The following is a 15,627-nucleotide window of genomic DNA, read 5'->3' as shown; positions in this document are numbered from 1 at the left end:
CACCATCTTACAAGAAATGTCTCAGAAAATAACTCAAATATTCTTGAAGAAGAAGAGAAAATAGAAATTGAAAGAATCCACCAATTACCTCCTGAACAAAATCTCAAATTTAAAAATCCCAGAACTACTATAAGCAAATTACAGAATTCTCAAGTGAAGGAGAAAACACTATAAGAAGGCTGGGGTGAAAAAAAATGTTGTGGGACCTGAGTGAAGACTACACAGTACCTAGAAGCTTCTACATTAAAAGATCAGGAGGCATGGAATATGTTATTCTGCAAGGCAAACAATCTAGGCCTAACCAAAAATCATCTTCCCAACAAAACTGAGCATAATACTCCAAGGAAATAAAAGGATATTTAATGAAGTAGAAGACTTCCTGGAATATTTGACAAAATGACCAGAGGTAAAAAAGTAAATTTGATGAGAAAATTTGACATTTAAGAGAAGCAAAAGAAAAAAAGGTAAACAGAAAAAAACCCACAAGGAAATTGGTGGAGTTAAACTAATCATATCCCTGCATGGGAGTGTAATGATTAGGATATTTAAGCTTTCTATTGTTTAATAGATATCTAAAGTATTTAAAATAGTTAAAGTAATAGAGAGAAACAATGGGGTTAAATTAATTACATTCCTTGCATGGGAAAGTAGTAACTAGTATACTTAAGATACTTATGATACTTTGAGGTAATCAAGGGAAACAATGAAGTTAAACTGATTATATTACTAATAAGATGATAGCTAATATACTTAATAGATGTAAGGTACTTAAGTACCTAAGTACTTAATAACTTTATCACACACGCACCCCTATATATATATACATACATGTATATATATATATTTAGTGCAAAATTATTTTAATCAGAGAGGGTTTCTATTCCCTCAGCACAAATATACAAACTTCAAAAAATTTAAAAAATACACATACACACACACACACAATAGAACCAGAACAGAGAGTATATATATATATATATATATATATATATATATATATATATATATATATATATATATATATATATATATATATATACAGAGAGATAGTAGTAGGGATTTAGTTTAATATAACTATATGCCTACAAAAATCAATACAAGTGGTCTAAATTTCTTATAAATCAGAGAAATGCAAATCAAAACAACTCTGAGGTATCACCTCACACCTAGCAGATTGGCTAACATGACAGCAAAGGAAAGTAATGAATGCTGGAGGGGATGTGGCAAAGTAGGGACATTAATTCATTGCTGGTGGAGTTGTGAATTGATCCAGCCATTCTGGAGGGCAATTTGGAACTAAGCCCAAAGGGAGCTAAAAGACCATCTACCCTTTGACCCAGCCATAGCACTGCTGGGTTTGTACCCCAAAGAGATAATGGAGAAAAAGACATGTACAAGAAAATTCATAGTTGCGCTCTTTGTGGTGGCCAAAAATGGGAAAATGAGGGGATGCCCATCAATTGGGGAATGACTGAACAAGTTGTGGTATATGTTGGTGATGGAATACTATTGTGCTCAAAGGAATAATAAAGTGGAGGAATTCCATGGAGACTGGAACAACCTCCAGGAATTGATGCAGAGTGAGAGGAGCAGAGCCAGGAGAACTTTGTACACAGAGACAGATACACTGTGGTACAATCGAACATAATGGACTTCTCTACTAGCAGCAATGCAGTGATCCAGGACAATTCTGAGGGACTTATGAGACAAAACTCTGTCCACATCCAGAGAAACAATGGTGGAACCACAAATACATTAGAAAATATATATATATACTCATTCGCATAGTGCAATAGGGATATGATTAGGGTTTTGATGTTAAAGGATCAGTCTACTGCAAATATGAATGACATAGAAATATGTTTTGAACAATGATACATGTAAAACCCAGTGGAACTGCTTGTCAGCTTTGGGAGGGTGGAGGAAAGAGTGGGGAAGGAGGGATTATGAATCATGTAACCATGCAAAAATATTCTAAGTAAATTTTTTTAAATGAGGGAAATGGCAAAAATTTGAGATCAACTTCTTTTACCTTCTGACATCCATGCCTTTCTACTCTGTCTTCCATCTTTTTTAAACCATTACCTTGTATCTTAGAATCTAAATTAAATAATTATCAATTCCATGGTAGAAGAGTGGTAAGGGCAAGACAGTTGGGGTTAAGTTACTTCCCCAAGGGTCATATAGTCATCAAGTGCCTGAGCCTTGATTTGAACCTGGGACTTTTCATCTCCAGGCCTGGCTTTCTTTCCACTTAGCCACTTAGCTACCTGGCCCTTACCTTACTTCTTGGAGGATGTTTTAGTTAAGCTCTGACTTGATAAAATGGGCTGGTGTAGTTTACCTGTAAAAAAAAAAATATTCCCAATGCTATACATGTTTCTTTTTATAAACATGCTCAGAAAAAGGAGGGGAAAAAAAAAACTTTATTGCACCCTAATGAGACATTTACATAGCTCTTGGCACTGTAGAAAATCTCTTTAGAAATCTCCCAATGAAATTAACCCAATTCGTGTATTCCTCGAACTCTTAAAGTTTATCTTGTGATTTGGCTTAGGAGAGGAAAGAAGGAAAAGACAGTGAGTCAACTACTGAACCTATCTTCATTTTCCCAGGGCCACTTTGAATGAAGCAGGAGTTCTTCCACAAATTGTAGCCTGGCCCTATGACAGCTATTTGCTACAGATATTTAGTGTGGTTAAGAGGTGAGGCAGGAGGGGAAGTTCATTTTCTCCCTGCAGCCAAGTCCTTTCCTTACCACCTTTTTCTTATTAGCTTGCATGTCATTCGACATTTCACTAACTCAGAGTTATAACAGCACTAAAGGCAGTTTTTGTACTAGGGCTGGAAACTTCAGTGCCAGGAGCTAGTTAAGTGATGCTTAACTTTTCATCCTAAGGCAAAAAAACTCTAAACAAAAGATATTCGGACCAAGAGTCTTGCTGTGTGTGCTATAATTTTAACTTTCAGACACATCACCTTGCCAGAAATCAGACTCTCAGCCACTGAACACTGACAGACCTATCCAATTCTTCTGTATTATGTCACTTAAAAATCTTTAGTAAGTTGGAGAGGAGAAGGGTTTTTAATTGGGAAAAGATGTAAGTCCTATGTCTGCTTAGAGTTCATTTTCAAATGTCTATCATTGACCAGTGACATTTTTAATAAAGGGGAAAAATCTTCCTATGATCATGAAAAGTCATAGCAGAGCATTTCATGGAAACCATAAGAAACGTAGTCATGGCTGAATTAAATCATTTTTGCATCCAGCTATGTCTTGATTAGTGTTCCATCTCTAGAGATCATTCTTTAAGGAAGTCTCCTTCCTGTGGTGGGGTACCAATCCTGGAATGTCGCAACATACCTGGATTGTGGCAAGCCTGCCAGACTCATTCAGATCCTGGGCTTGTAATTGGTGATGACTGATACGCCTTCTCTTTTCCCTTTGGGGTCATCTGATATATCTTGTGCTGGGTCATGGACTTCATTCACATGGCAGGATGTACTTGCTGGTATTGGCTCAGAGTTCCACCTTAGAGTCCTATTGATCTCTGTTCATTGTCAAGAATAGTTATTTGGTTAGGGGCATTCATAAGAATATGTGATACCTATTTAGCACTTTCAGGCTCACATATTGTCATATTGGATAATTGTATCAAACCAGGGGAAGTAGGTGCTATGGATATTGTTATCCTGTTAAAGTTAAATTAAAATTCTGGTCCTTAATTTCCATAGTGTTTATTAATATATACTTGAGTAAAAGAAGGCAGACTGATAGAGAGATAAAACACATTTCTAACTAACCACATGGCTCTCTCCTCCACTTTCCTTTCACCACTATGTCCAAGGGAATAGAGAGAGCCCATTTTCTGGAACCCCGTCTTTTATATCTTCTCCCCCCACCCCAATCCTAACCTGATCCTTTCCAGGTCATGTGCCTAGGTCACTGGCTCGTGACCCATGATGAAGCACACTCAGTGATGTAGCACTAGTAGTACCAGGGCAGAGGTAAGACCCCAGTATGTGCTCCTGGGAGGGGGATTCCCTTCACACAATACTCATTTTTTAATTGAGGAAATAGAGAGTCAGAGCAATCAAACTTTTACAATTAGAACCTTATGAGGGATTTGAAACCAAGTTTCTTCAAAGAGCAAGGCAACTAATTTTTCCATCATTCAATATCCCTCTTTTCCTCAGTAGACTAATTGGTAAATGTTGGTTGGAAATGATAAGAAAAGTTTCCCAAACTTTTGCCTGATATTAAGGTAATCTAGGAACTTGCCTTCCAAAGAATCACAGTTAAAGAAGTTAACCAAAGGGGGAAAAAAATAGAATACATTCTGTTGGACTGAGAAGCACATGACTCTATTCCTTTAGGCATGCCTAATGGTAAATGGAACAATGATGCATATAAAGGTTTAATTCTGTCCCTTGCCTAAAGTAACTCACTAAATATTTATTAATCTTTATATGTGCAATAAATGGTACTAAATGTTGGGCATATGAAGAAAGACAAAAGATGATGATCTTTTATAAAAGGGGAGACAATTTAACTTAATGGGGAAGACATGAATAAACTATATGTAACTGCTCTATATACTTAATAGATGGGAAATAATCAACAAATGGAAGGCACTAAAATCAAGATGGATTGGGGAAGACTTCCTGTAAAAGACACAGACTAAAGATAGGCAGCAATGAGGGGCTTGCCAAAGTTATATCGCCAGCAAATTTCTATGTTGTTCAAAATCCCCCAAATCCCAATTCCATTTGTTGATTGCATGGAAGGAAAATGATCATCCCTCAATCATATCCTTAGAGAGAGACAACATTATAAGATAATGTTACTTTATAAGTTACTTTATACTTTATAAGTTACATTATAAGATAATGTTATTAAAATCTAGCATTATTTTAATTAGCTAGCAGGGACACCAATCAAGTCCTGAGAAAGTGGGAGATGAAATTGATTAATAGCAATGGTAGGATTAGCAAATATCTAGGGTAAAAGTTGTTGCTGTCATCTGGAACAGATAACATTAAAAAATTTCTGGAGTTCTATAGAAACTCACTGTGAATTTTAAGACTTAAAAAAAACACATTCTTAGAGACTGAAAATTCCAAAATAGTCAGTGATAACTCCTAGACTGATTACCATTTTATCAAGTAGAAACTTCAGCATGACGCAGAGGATAGAGTATTGGATTTTAACCTGAAATTCTGACTGCCACTTACTACCTGGATATGTCACCTTTCCTTTCTAGGGCAAGGTTTTACCATTTAATATTTGGGATCTTAGATATTTTCTAAAAACTCTTCTAGATCTAAATCAGAGAGCCTTTAAACTCTATATACATGTTTAATTGTGTTTTGAAATGTGTGCTTTGTCCAGAGAAAGAACTGTTGGAGGATAGAGACCAAAATATTATTTTTCACATTAGTTTATTTATTCTTTTATTTTTGTGTTTTGGCTTTATATGAGTGTTCACTTATAACAATGAGCAACAGGGAAACACATTTTGCCTGCTAATACATTAATAAGTCAGATTAAATTGATTACCAACTCCAAGAGATAGTACAAAATTTGGATCTTATAATTCAGAAATGTATATTAAAATTATTATTCCAAGCAATTGGGAAAATAAAATATCTATGAATAATATAAAGTAAAATAAAAAGAAATGTGTGCTTTATTATTTTTTTTAAAAAAGCTCTTTTATCAGAGAAATTTGTTCTAATTTTCCCCCCAATTTGTTGCTTCCCTTCTAATCTTGGCTGCATTATTTTACTTGTACAAAAATTTTAAAATTAATAGTCAGAATTGTTCATTTTACATCTTGTAATGTTCTCTCTCTTCTTTTGTCATGTATTCTTCCCTTCTCCATAGATCTAACAGGTAAACTATTCTATGTTCCCCTAATTCACTTGTAATATTACCATTTATGTATAAATCATATACCCATTTTGACGTATTTTGGTCAAGTGTGAGATAGTAACCTATCCCTTTTTTTGCCATAAGGTTTTCCATTTTCATAGCAGTTTTTGTAAAATTGTAAGTTCATATCCAAAATCTGGAATCTTTAGGTTTAACACTAGATTTCTAAGATCATTTATTCCATTCATCCACAACTCAATTTCTTAGCCAGTACCAGATTGTTTTGATGATTACTACTTTGTAGTACAGTTTAAGACTTCTAGGCTACTATTCTTTTGTCTCCTGGTGATTCTTATACACAACAAACAAAACCAATGCAACTAAGTTTTGAAGGGAAACAACAAATGGGAAAAAAATTTTATGACAAATTTTTCTGATAAAGATCTCATTTCTCAAATTATAAAGTCAATTAAGTCAAATTTATAAGAATTCAAGTCATTTTGCTATTTATAAATGGTCAAAGGATATGAATAGGCAGTTTTCAGATGAAGAAATCAAAGCTATCAACAACCATTTGAAAAAAAAAAGTTCTAAATTCCTTTTGATTAGAGCAATGCAAATTAAAACATCTCTGAGGTACCACTCACACTTCTCAGATTATCCAATATGACAGTAAGGGAAAATGATAATTGTTGGAGGGAATTTGGCAAAATTGGGACACTAATGTATTGCTGATGGAATTGTAAACTGATCCAACCAATCTGGAGGGCAATTTGAAATTATACCCACAGGACTATAAAAGAATAGATAAATTTTGATCCATTAATACCATCACTAGGTCTATATCCCAAAGAGATTTAAAAAATGGGAAAGGACCTGTTTTACAAAAAAAAAAGATTTATAGCTGCTCTTTTTGTGATGGCGAAGAATTAGAAACTAAAGGGATGTTCCTAAATTGAAGAATGGCTAGACAAAATGTGTTATACTATGATGATAGAATACTATTGTACTATAAGGAATGATGAACAAGGTGGTTGCAGAAAGAGCTGGAAAGATCTCCATGAATTGATTAAAAGTGAAATAAGCAGAATCAGGAGAACATGATGCACAATAACTGAACTATTGTGGAATGATGAAATGTGATAGACTTTGCTACTAAGAGCAATATGATGATCCAGGACTACTTTGAGGAACTTATGAAAAAGAATACTATCCACCTCCAGAGAAAGAACTGTTGAAGCAGAAATGCAGATTAAAGCATGAGTAATCGATTGCTTATTTGGGCATATTATGACATTTGAGTTTTATTAGATTATTCACTTACAAAAATGAATAATATGGAAATATGTTTTTCATGATAATACATGTATAACTCAGAATAAATTACTTGTCAGCTCCAGGAGTGGGGAGAGAAGGGAAAGAGACAATATGGATCATATAACTTGGGAAAACTTATGTGGAAATTTGTTATAAGAATAAAAAAAAATCCAAATAAAAAATGAAAAAGAAATTCCAGATGAGAAATGTCTAAACTTAATTAGAATTTAAAATACTGGTACTCAAACGGTTAAAAAAGAAGTTAGTATAATAAACATTACAATGATGCAATAGTTGGCAAAGTCCTATCTAGGAAAGGGCAAAATAGTTTTGTTCCAGGGTACTGGGGCATTTCTTTCTCACTTGAACTTCACTTTATTTCATGATCCTCCAGTGCTATGATTTATAACTGCCCCTGGGAAATCATCTCCAAGGAACTGGATTAGGGTTTTAGTCAATTGCTAGGTCAGCAGTGTGATTCAGTAGCTCAAAAATTGTATAATCTTAAATTACAGGGAAAAAAAAAAGACATGGGTTCCAAGATTAATATATTCTTCCCTAATCAAACTACATCTAAAATATGTTGCTTGGGATAATTAGTAGGTGGCTCAGTAGATAGAAAGCTAGTCTGGAGATGGGAGGTTCTGGGTTCAAATTTGGTCTTAGACACTACCTAGTTATGTAACCCTGCAACTGAAATTGCCTATTCCTGATTCTCTTCTGTCTTGGAACCCATACTTAGTACTGATTTCAAGAAGGAAAGTAAGGCTATTTTAAAATTAAAATGAAATAAGAAACATGATGTTTAATACAGGGACCCTTTTTAAAGGGAAAATATTGATGGTTAAGGAAAACCTATGGTATATCCTAAAGACAGTCACAGGATGGTGGAAGACCACAAAGTCATGCAACATATTAAGGCTGTTTGAAGAAACTGAGCATTTTACCTAGACAAGAGCTGGCTAGGCAGGGGCTTCACCGTAGATGCTCTCAGACATACGCAGGAATATCCCGTGTAACAAGAATTAGGCTTGTGTTACATGTCAACTGAGAATAGAATCAGGAGCAAAGGGTGGGTGTTTCAAAGAGACATGTTTAAGATTGATAGATAGAGAAGCTTTCCAACAATTGGTGCTCTGGTGAGGAAGAATAAGCTGTTTCAATAGGTAATGGGATCTTTCACCCTAGAAACCTTCAACAAAGGCTTATTATGTTGTAGAGGAAATTTTGATCAGAAATGTACGAGGTGACCTCAAAGGTTTGCACTGAGATTTTGTGATTCAGAGACTTTCTTAGAATCATCATTAAAATTAATTTTTAAAAATATTGTTTTCTATCTTAGAATCAATACTGTATGTTGGTCCTAAGCTAGAAGAGCTCTAAGGGGTTCAGTGACTTGCCCAGGGTCATACAGTGAGAAAGTGTTTGGGGACAAATTTGAGCCCAGGACCTCCTATTGCTAAGCCTAGATCTCAATTCATTGAGCCAAAAATTCCCCCAAGATTCACCATGTTTAATAATAATATGATTTTTCTATCTCTGAAGTTAAGGTTTTTCCCATTAAATGAAATCTACTTTCTCATGTGGAATTGAGTCTGTGAATGCTGTTAATTTATACATTCCCAGGACATTTCAAGTTTTTTAGCAACAAGAAATCATTTTGAATGAACTTTCTCAGTGATAAATTCTGCATCTGTAAATTTATATAAGTGAGGACAGTTACAAAGGGTATTTTGGAAATCCAATGAGCTTCATATGCCGCTCAAATTTAGAATGAATCTTAAATGCTAAATATTGATTTAGATGAAGCATATGGAATAAAATTTATTTTAGAAAATGTGTGGGCCAGCCAGATGCTTCAGAGAGTGAAGTCTAGAGATGGTAGGTTCTAGGTTCAAATCTGGTCCCAGATACTTACTAGCTGTGTGACCCTGGGCTAGTCACTTATCCGCCATTTCCTAGCCCTTCTGCCTTGGAACCAATACATGTGAATTTCAAAACTATTCCACTCTAATCAGACCATTCTTTAGAAGATCTGATTCAGCTATTTCCTGATCAATGACAATAGAGATACTTGGAATAACAGAATCAGGTCTTGGAAACTCCAATCTCCACCCTACTCAGGGTAACAAGATTAGGAAGGGCCGCAGCAAACTCAAGATTTAATTATTTGAGAATATGGCCTTCAACAGACATGTGCAAAAAAAGCACAGACCTCTGGGTTGTCCTAGGTCAAGCTAGAGCCACCATTGGCACATGTGAGATGCAGGAAGTGAGGTAGAGAACAGACTCTGGAGTTCTCGGGACTTCCTTTGAGGAGGGCTAGAGTTGAGTTCAATCCTGGAGCTTGAGCTTGGAGAAGCCCTGCAGACAGCTTTCCTTCAGACCGGTCACGTGAGTGATAAGGACTGACCCCTTTCCCTGCCTTGGCTCTCCAAGACCTTAACACCTGCTTTGGCTAAGACTGAGCCAGAGTGGTTCTGAGTTAAACGCCTTTCCTTCTCTCCTTTCCTTCTCTCCCTCTACCTCCCTCTAATATTTTCTTCCTCCTGTTGTAATTAAATCACCATAAAAATTTGGCAGCTGACTTGGGTATTTTATTATTTGGGATTTCCCTAGGCGACCATTTAAATTTAGATTTTTTCAGTCTCAACCATAATTTTCACCCTTTACATACACAATATTGATTCTTCAATGGAAGGGAAGGGTTTAGAAAAAAATGGACACTCTTAATGAGCAAGCTATGTTTTTGACTTACTACCCTTTAGTATTTGCATGCCTCACCTTATATGGCATTGATACTTTGGGAATCAAGTTACTTTGTCAGGCACATCAAAAGAGGTAAATAAGGAAGAATTTCAGAAATCATGAGAGAAGAGACATGGACATTGACAACTTCTCATGCCAAAAATACTTCTATTTTTCTCCACTTAACCAAAGGCAAATTAATAATACCTTGCATTTATATACTGCTATAGAATTAAAAAAAAAAAACACTGGAAATGTTATCTCATCTTATCCTCCTGGCATCCTGATACTATGATTATCTCTATATTTCAGATAAGGAAATCAAAGCAGATAGAGATCAAAGGGCTAGTAAGTATCTGTGCCTGGATTTGGTGATGGGTTTTCCTGGCTCTAAATTCACTATTCTATCCATTGTGCCCACCTAGCTTCCTGAAGTAAAACTGTTAAGAGTATTTAGCACCAAATGGGATCTCTGTATTCCATCTTCTTGGTGACCATTGTTCATACATTATCATCATTTGTTCTGGAAAACAAAATGATCTCCTTTCCTTCTTCCCCATAAGGTTAGACACTGCCTTGAGTCAATGAATGGGAATTAATCTAAAATATCCAAAACACTGATATCATTTGACAATGACATTCTGTCTTAGTATCCTTAACCTTTGTTATGAGAAAAATATATTTTTTTTTCTCAAGGACCTTATTTAGGTAATTGATTGTGTGCCACTGAGAAAATCACTTGCCCTATAGAGGTTTAATTTTTTAATTTGTAAATTGTGAATAATAAGAGCAGGTACCTCATAGGATTATTATAAGGACCATATGCGATGTGATATAAAAGTCTTGCAACCATTAATGATTATCATTATAAATTTTAATGCCATTTAGTTTATATTTTATTGTTCTTCTGGTTCTGCTTCTTTTGGTTTATCTAAATCTTCCCATATTTCTCCGAATTCTTCATATCTCCATAAGATATAATCTCTTACTAGACCATCACATTTCATTTTCATTCACAGAAAAGACCTTTTAAAAATTTGTTAATTATCACTCAAATGATGGATGCTACATTGTTTATAGTTAATTGAGGGTTATTGTGAATATTTTGGAATATGTTGGGCCTTTGATTCTTATTTCCTTGGGATATATGTTCAAAGGTTGTATCACTGGATTAAAGGTTATGAATAGTTTAGTCATTTTTTTCTGTAAATATGTAATTATATATATATATATATATATATATCCAAAATGATTGATTTAATTCTCAGCTCTGGTATTGACATGCTTCTCTTATCAAAACCCATCTGACACTATTTCTATTTTCTATCATCTTTTCCCAATTCATAGAAAATGAGGGAAAATCTGAATTGTTTTAATTTTTATTTCTCTTACAATTTGTTTTCATGCTATAATTTGTATTTTTGGAGTTCTAATGATAACTGTTCAGTACATTTGATGATTTATCTCCCAGGGAATAAATCTTTCATGCTTTTCCACCAAATCTCTCTCTCTCTCTCTCTCTCTCTCTCTCTCTCTCTCTCTCTCTATATATATATATATATATATATATATATATATATATATATATATATATGTAAATAAAATATACACATAGGTGCACATACATATACAATCAGACATATTTCTCATTCTGTAATTTCTTTTCTTAGCCTATCTTCATTAATTTCAGTTGTGACAAAATTTTAAACATTTTATACAATAAAAATTATCTATTATCTTTAATGTTCTTCTCTACTCACTACTTAAGAAATCTCCCCTTAGTGATAGTAGTAAAAGATACCTAATCTGAAGCTTTTGTCATTTTTATGATATATTCATTTATTTTCAGTCACATCCATTTTTAAATATTGTAGTATATGGTATGATGTTGATCTACAATGAATTTCTATTTGCCTTCTACTTTTCCAGCAATTTTTATAATAGAAAAAGGTTTCCTCATGTAGTAATTTATATTCTTGAGTTAATTATTATTTCTAATATTTGCTTAATTACTCTTTTCTAATGATTTAGATTTCTTATTTTTAATCATTATCAAATACTCTTGATAACTTCTGATTTACATTATAATTTTAGGCCTAATAAAGCTATGTCTACTTCATTAAAATTTTATCTTTATTATTATTGTATTTTATTTCTTCAGATTAATTTTGTCATTTATTGGTATAGCCTTGTCTGGAATTTAAATTATAAAACTATTTGGGCACATATTTTGGTCACACAACACTTTAGAGCTATATTTACATGAATCTTGTTAAGATCTTGGTAGATAAATCCCAGGTGTTTTATGCATTATCATTGTTTTGAATGTAGTCTCCATTATTTCTTCTTTTTGTTAGCATTATATGTCACATTTTTTTGTAATGCTGATTATTTATATGAATTTATTTTGTATTCTGCTAACTTAATCTAGCTACTAATCATCTTGATTTGTTTTGGGCTATTTCTCTAGTTTTTTTAAAAAAGTATGTCATTATTTAATCTGTAATCTGAAAATAGAGATAACTTTGTCTCCTCTTTGCTAACTTCCATAGCTTTTGTTTTATCCTTATTTTGAAAATGAGCATTTTTTTAATGAATGTTTAAAAATAGTGGGAAAGAGTTAGTTTCCTTGCTTTAGTTGATATTGGTAAAGCTTCTATTATAAACTCACTGAAAGTAATGTTAGATTTTTATTTTAAATATGCATTTTAGGGGGCAGCTGGGTAGTTCAGTGGATTGAGAGTCAAGCCTAGAGATGGGAGGTCCTAGGTTCAAATCTGGCCTCAGACACTTCCCAGCTGTGTGACCCTAGGCAAGTCACTTGACCCCTATTGCCTAGTCCTTAGCACTCTTCTGCCTTGGAACTACGAAGATTGAATTTAGCTATCTCTTGATTTGTAACAATGAAGATGCTTAGCCTAACAAAATCAGGATTGCCTGTAACCATACTTGAAGATTGAGAGTTTAGGAGGATGGCCTTTGATAGAGAAATTGACAAATCAAAAACAGCTGACAGACCCCTGGGCTGTCCTAAGTCAAGCTTAGGCTAATACCATTAGTGCAGAGGAGATGCAGGAAAGGGAGGTAGAATCAGCTAGGGGTTTTTTTTTTTTTGGCTTCCTGTCATCTGTCTCTTTCCCCAGAGAAGCAGCTCTGGCTGGCAGCATGCTAAGTGTTCCGACATCTTGGCGTGGTGGCAGCTATTTGTCTGGGTTTTGGCGGTGAGTTTGCCCTTGAGCTAATTCAGGTTCAGGCATTTTGGCTGAGCTCTCTTGGAGTTCAGCCTGATTCCTTCCTCCTTTACTCTCCAAAACCTTATCTTCCTAGAGCCTCTAATCTTGCCTCTGGCACAAGTCAGGCAGGAGAAATCCTACAACCTTTCCTTCTCCCTTCTTCTTAATTTATTTCCACTATATTAATTAAATCACCATAAATTTCCAACTGACTTGGGTATTTTTTTTTAATTTGGGATATCCATGGTGACCAATAATTAATACAGTTTAGGTCAAAACACTAAAATTATCCTTTACAAAACCATTTCACAGTATTGATTCCAAGATGGAAGGTAAGGAAGGGTTTAAAATAAATAAAATATGAATTTTGACGATATCATGAGAAGACACTCATGTTTTGCTTTTTAATAATCTTAAAATAAAAGTGCTATATATTTTAAAGGTCTGAAACTATTGAAGTAACCATTGTATTTAATTTTTTTTCTTTTTTATGTGACTAATTTTGTTAAATGTTTTCCTAATACATCTCTGTTTAAAATACAAATTACATAGTCAACTATATTCTGTATAAACTGATATTGTCTTTTTATCTTTCTATTGGATTTACCTGTCCCTGAAAGGAGATACTAAGCAATCTTACTTTGTATTGTAATATGATCAATATCTTTTTAAAATCCACTTAGTTTTTCTATTAAGAATTTTTTCACAGGCTGTCCCCTCCTGACCTTTGACTCCCCAAAGTCCTAGGTTCTTTCAAGACTCAGTTTCAATGGAACATTCTACATGAAGCCATTCCATATTTTTGAACAGAATTAATGAGAATGTTTTTTTCTAATTCATTTCATATTTATAACAAATCATACATATATTATGTTTTATTATATATTTTAAATGATAATGAATGTTTGTCAATTGTTTCATTCATTCTACTCATATTTCTGTTCCATATGTATCTTTAATGTTTTAATTGTGTTTCTTGTACATAGCTATTGTTGGGCAAATTTTACTGATTCCTTTATTTTTTTGCTCTATATTTTCATTTTTATTAGATAATTTAATTCATTCAAATTTAGTTTTCTATTTCTATGTTTTTGCATTCTTTCATTAAGTTTATACACATATATTTCTATCTATACATCTCAATAGTTTTTTCACATTTTAAGTAAGTCTTTGCTTTTTGTTTTGCTTGTATTAATAACAACATGATCTCTTCCTTCTCAAAGATTTTTTTCTCTCCTATTACTATGCCCAATCCCAAGTTACTTAAGAAAAACCTTACCTTCCATCTTAAAATAAATGCTGTGTATTAGCTAGGCAGTGGAGTTTGTCTTAAGAGTCATAAGAGCTAGGCAATGGGGGCTAAATGACTTGCCCAATGTAAGGATAAAATTGATATGGTAACAGCTATCAGATGTTATTGATCTCTTTTTAAGGGATTCCTACAGCTGGTGTGAGCTGGAAATTGGTTGTAGCTGTTGGGCCAAGTTAGTGGCTGATAAGTATAAGCTTTCAGTTTATAACAAAACCGATTTAATAAGTTAATAAAAATTCAAGAAAGGGAAGGAAAGCATAAATATAGGGTTGAGGATATATTCCCTAATTCTAAGAAAATTAAGCTTTTCCCAGTATCCCACTGCCTTGCAAAAAAGACTTTCTTCTTACTTGTTTCCTCAAGCCTAACTTACTCCTTAATGTATAACTAATTAATTCCCTCAAATCTGTCTTAGTAAGCTATTCTAATTAATAACATTATATATATGTATATGTATAAATTCACTATCTCCTTTACTTTCTTCAGATAGAAATCAATTCAGTCTCTCACTCTTCCAGCTTCTGGCTCTCTTCTGGGCCTCAGTTGGGCTTGTTTCACTCTTCAGTGATAGAGAAAAACAGGTTGTCTCTCCTTCAGTTGATCTTCTTCCACCACACTTTTCCCGAATCTTCAAGGTTTTCTCCAACACCAACTGTCACCAGCTATTCCAAGGTTTTCCAGAGAGCAGATCCAACCAACCACCCTGAGAATAGGCAAACCCCAAGAGTGACAGTTATTTTCCCCAAAAACCCTTAGGTTCCTGGCAAATTCTATTCAGGAACCCCTATGAAGATTCCAGCTGACTTCTTAAGGTAACTCCACTCTTCTTTCCCTATTTTTAGCTATCAAGATCCTAATTAGTCCAAGTACTTAATTAACTCTTATACCAGGGTCACACAGATACAAAGTATCTGAATCTAGATTTGAATCCAGAATCTCTCTAGGTCTTGGTTCTCTTGGCTTGGGTCTCAATATATTGAGCTACCTAGCTGCCCCCCTGAAGTTGCTTTTCATTATCATTCTTTCTCCCTTTCTCTCCTTCTCCCCCTACTCTCTCTCTCTCTCTCTCTCTCTCTCTCTTCTCTCTCTATCTCTGACACACACAAAATCAATAAAAGTAGGAAAATGAAGAAATAAAAAAC

General features: G+C 34.1%; 1 long non-coding RNA gene across 3 annotated transcripts in view; it reads right to left on the bottom strand.

Annotated features, from left to right (window-relative positions):
• The window catches only part of LOC107648937 (uncharacterized), a 32,496-nt gene extending 17,147 nt beyond the window's left edge, over positions 1 to 15,349 (bottom strand). The window contains exons 1-3 of one of the 3 annotated variants that reach the window (XR_008917663.1): positions 14,996 to 15,349; positions 3,365 to 3,551; positions 2,282 to 2,344 (exon numbers count right to left, since the gene is read on the bottom strand). This is a non-coding gene — a long non-coding RNA (uncharacterized LOC107648937). Of the gene's footprint in view, positions 1 to 2,281; positions 2,345 to 3,364; positions 3,552 to 8,139; positions 8,206 to 14,962 lie in introns of those variants that run through there. The other 2 variants (XR_001628895.2, XR_008917662.1) reach the window with 2 other exon arrangements.
• Between the last annotated feature and the right edge of the window lie 278 nt (positions 15,350 to 15,627).

Source organism: Monodelphis domestica, chromosome 3 (genome assembly GCF_027887165.1).
Source record: "Monodelphis domestica isolate mMonDom1 chromosome 3, mMonDom1.pri, whole genome shotgun sequence".
NCBI lineage: Eukaryota > Metazoa > Chordata > Mammalia > Didelphimorphia > Didelphidae > Monodelphis > Monodelphis domestica.
The sequence above is the reverse complement of the archived record's forward strand: the minus strand, read 5'-3'. Positions and strand labels throughout refer to the sequence as shown.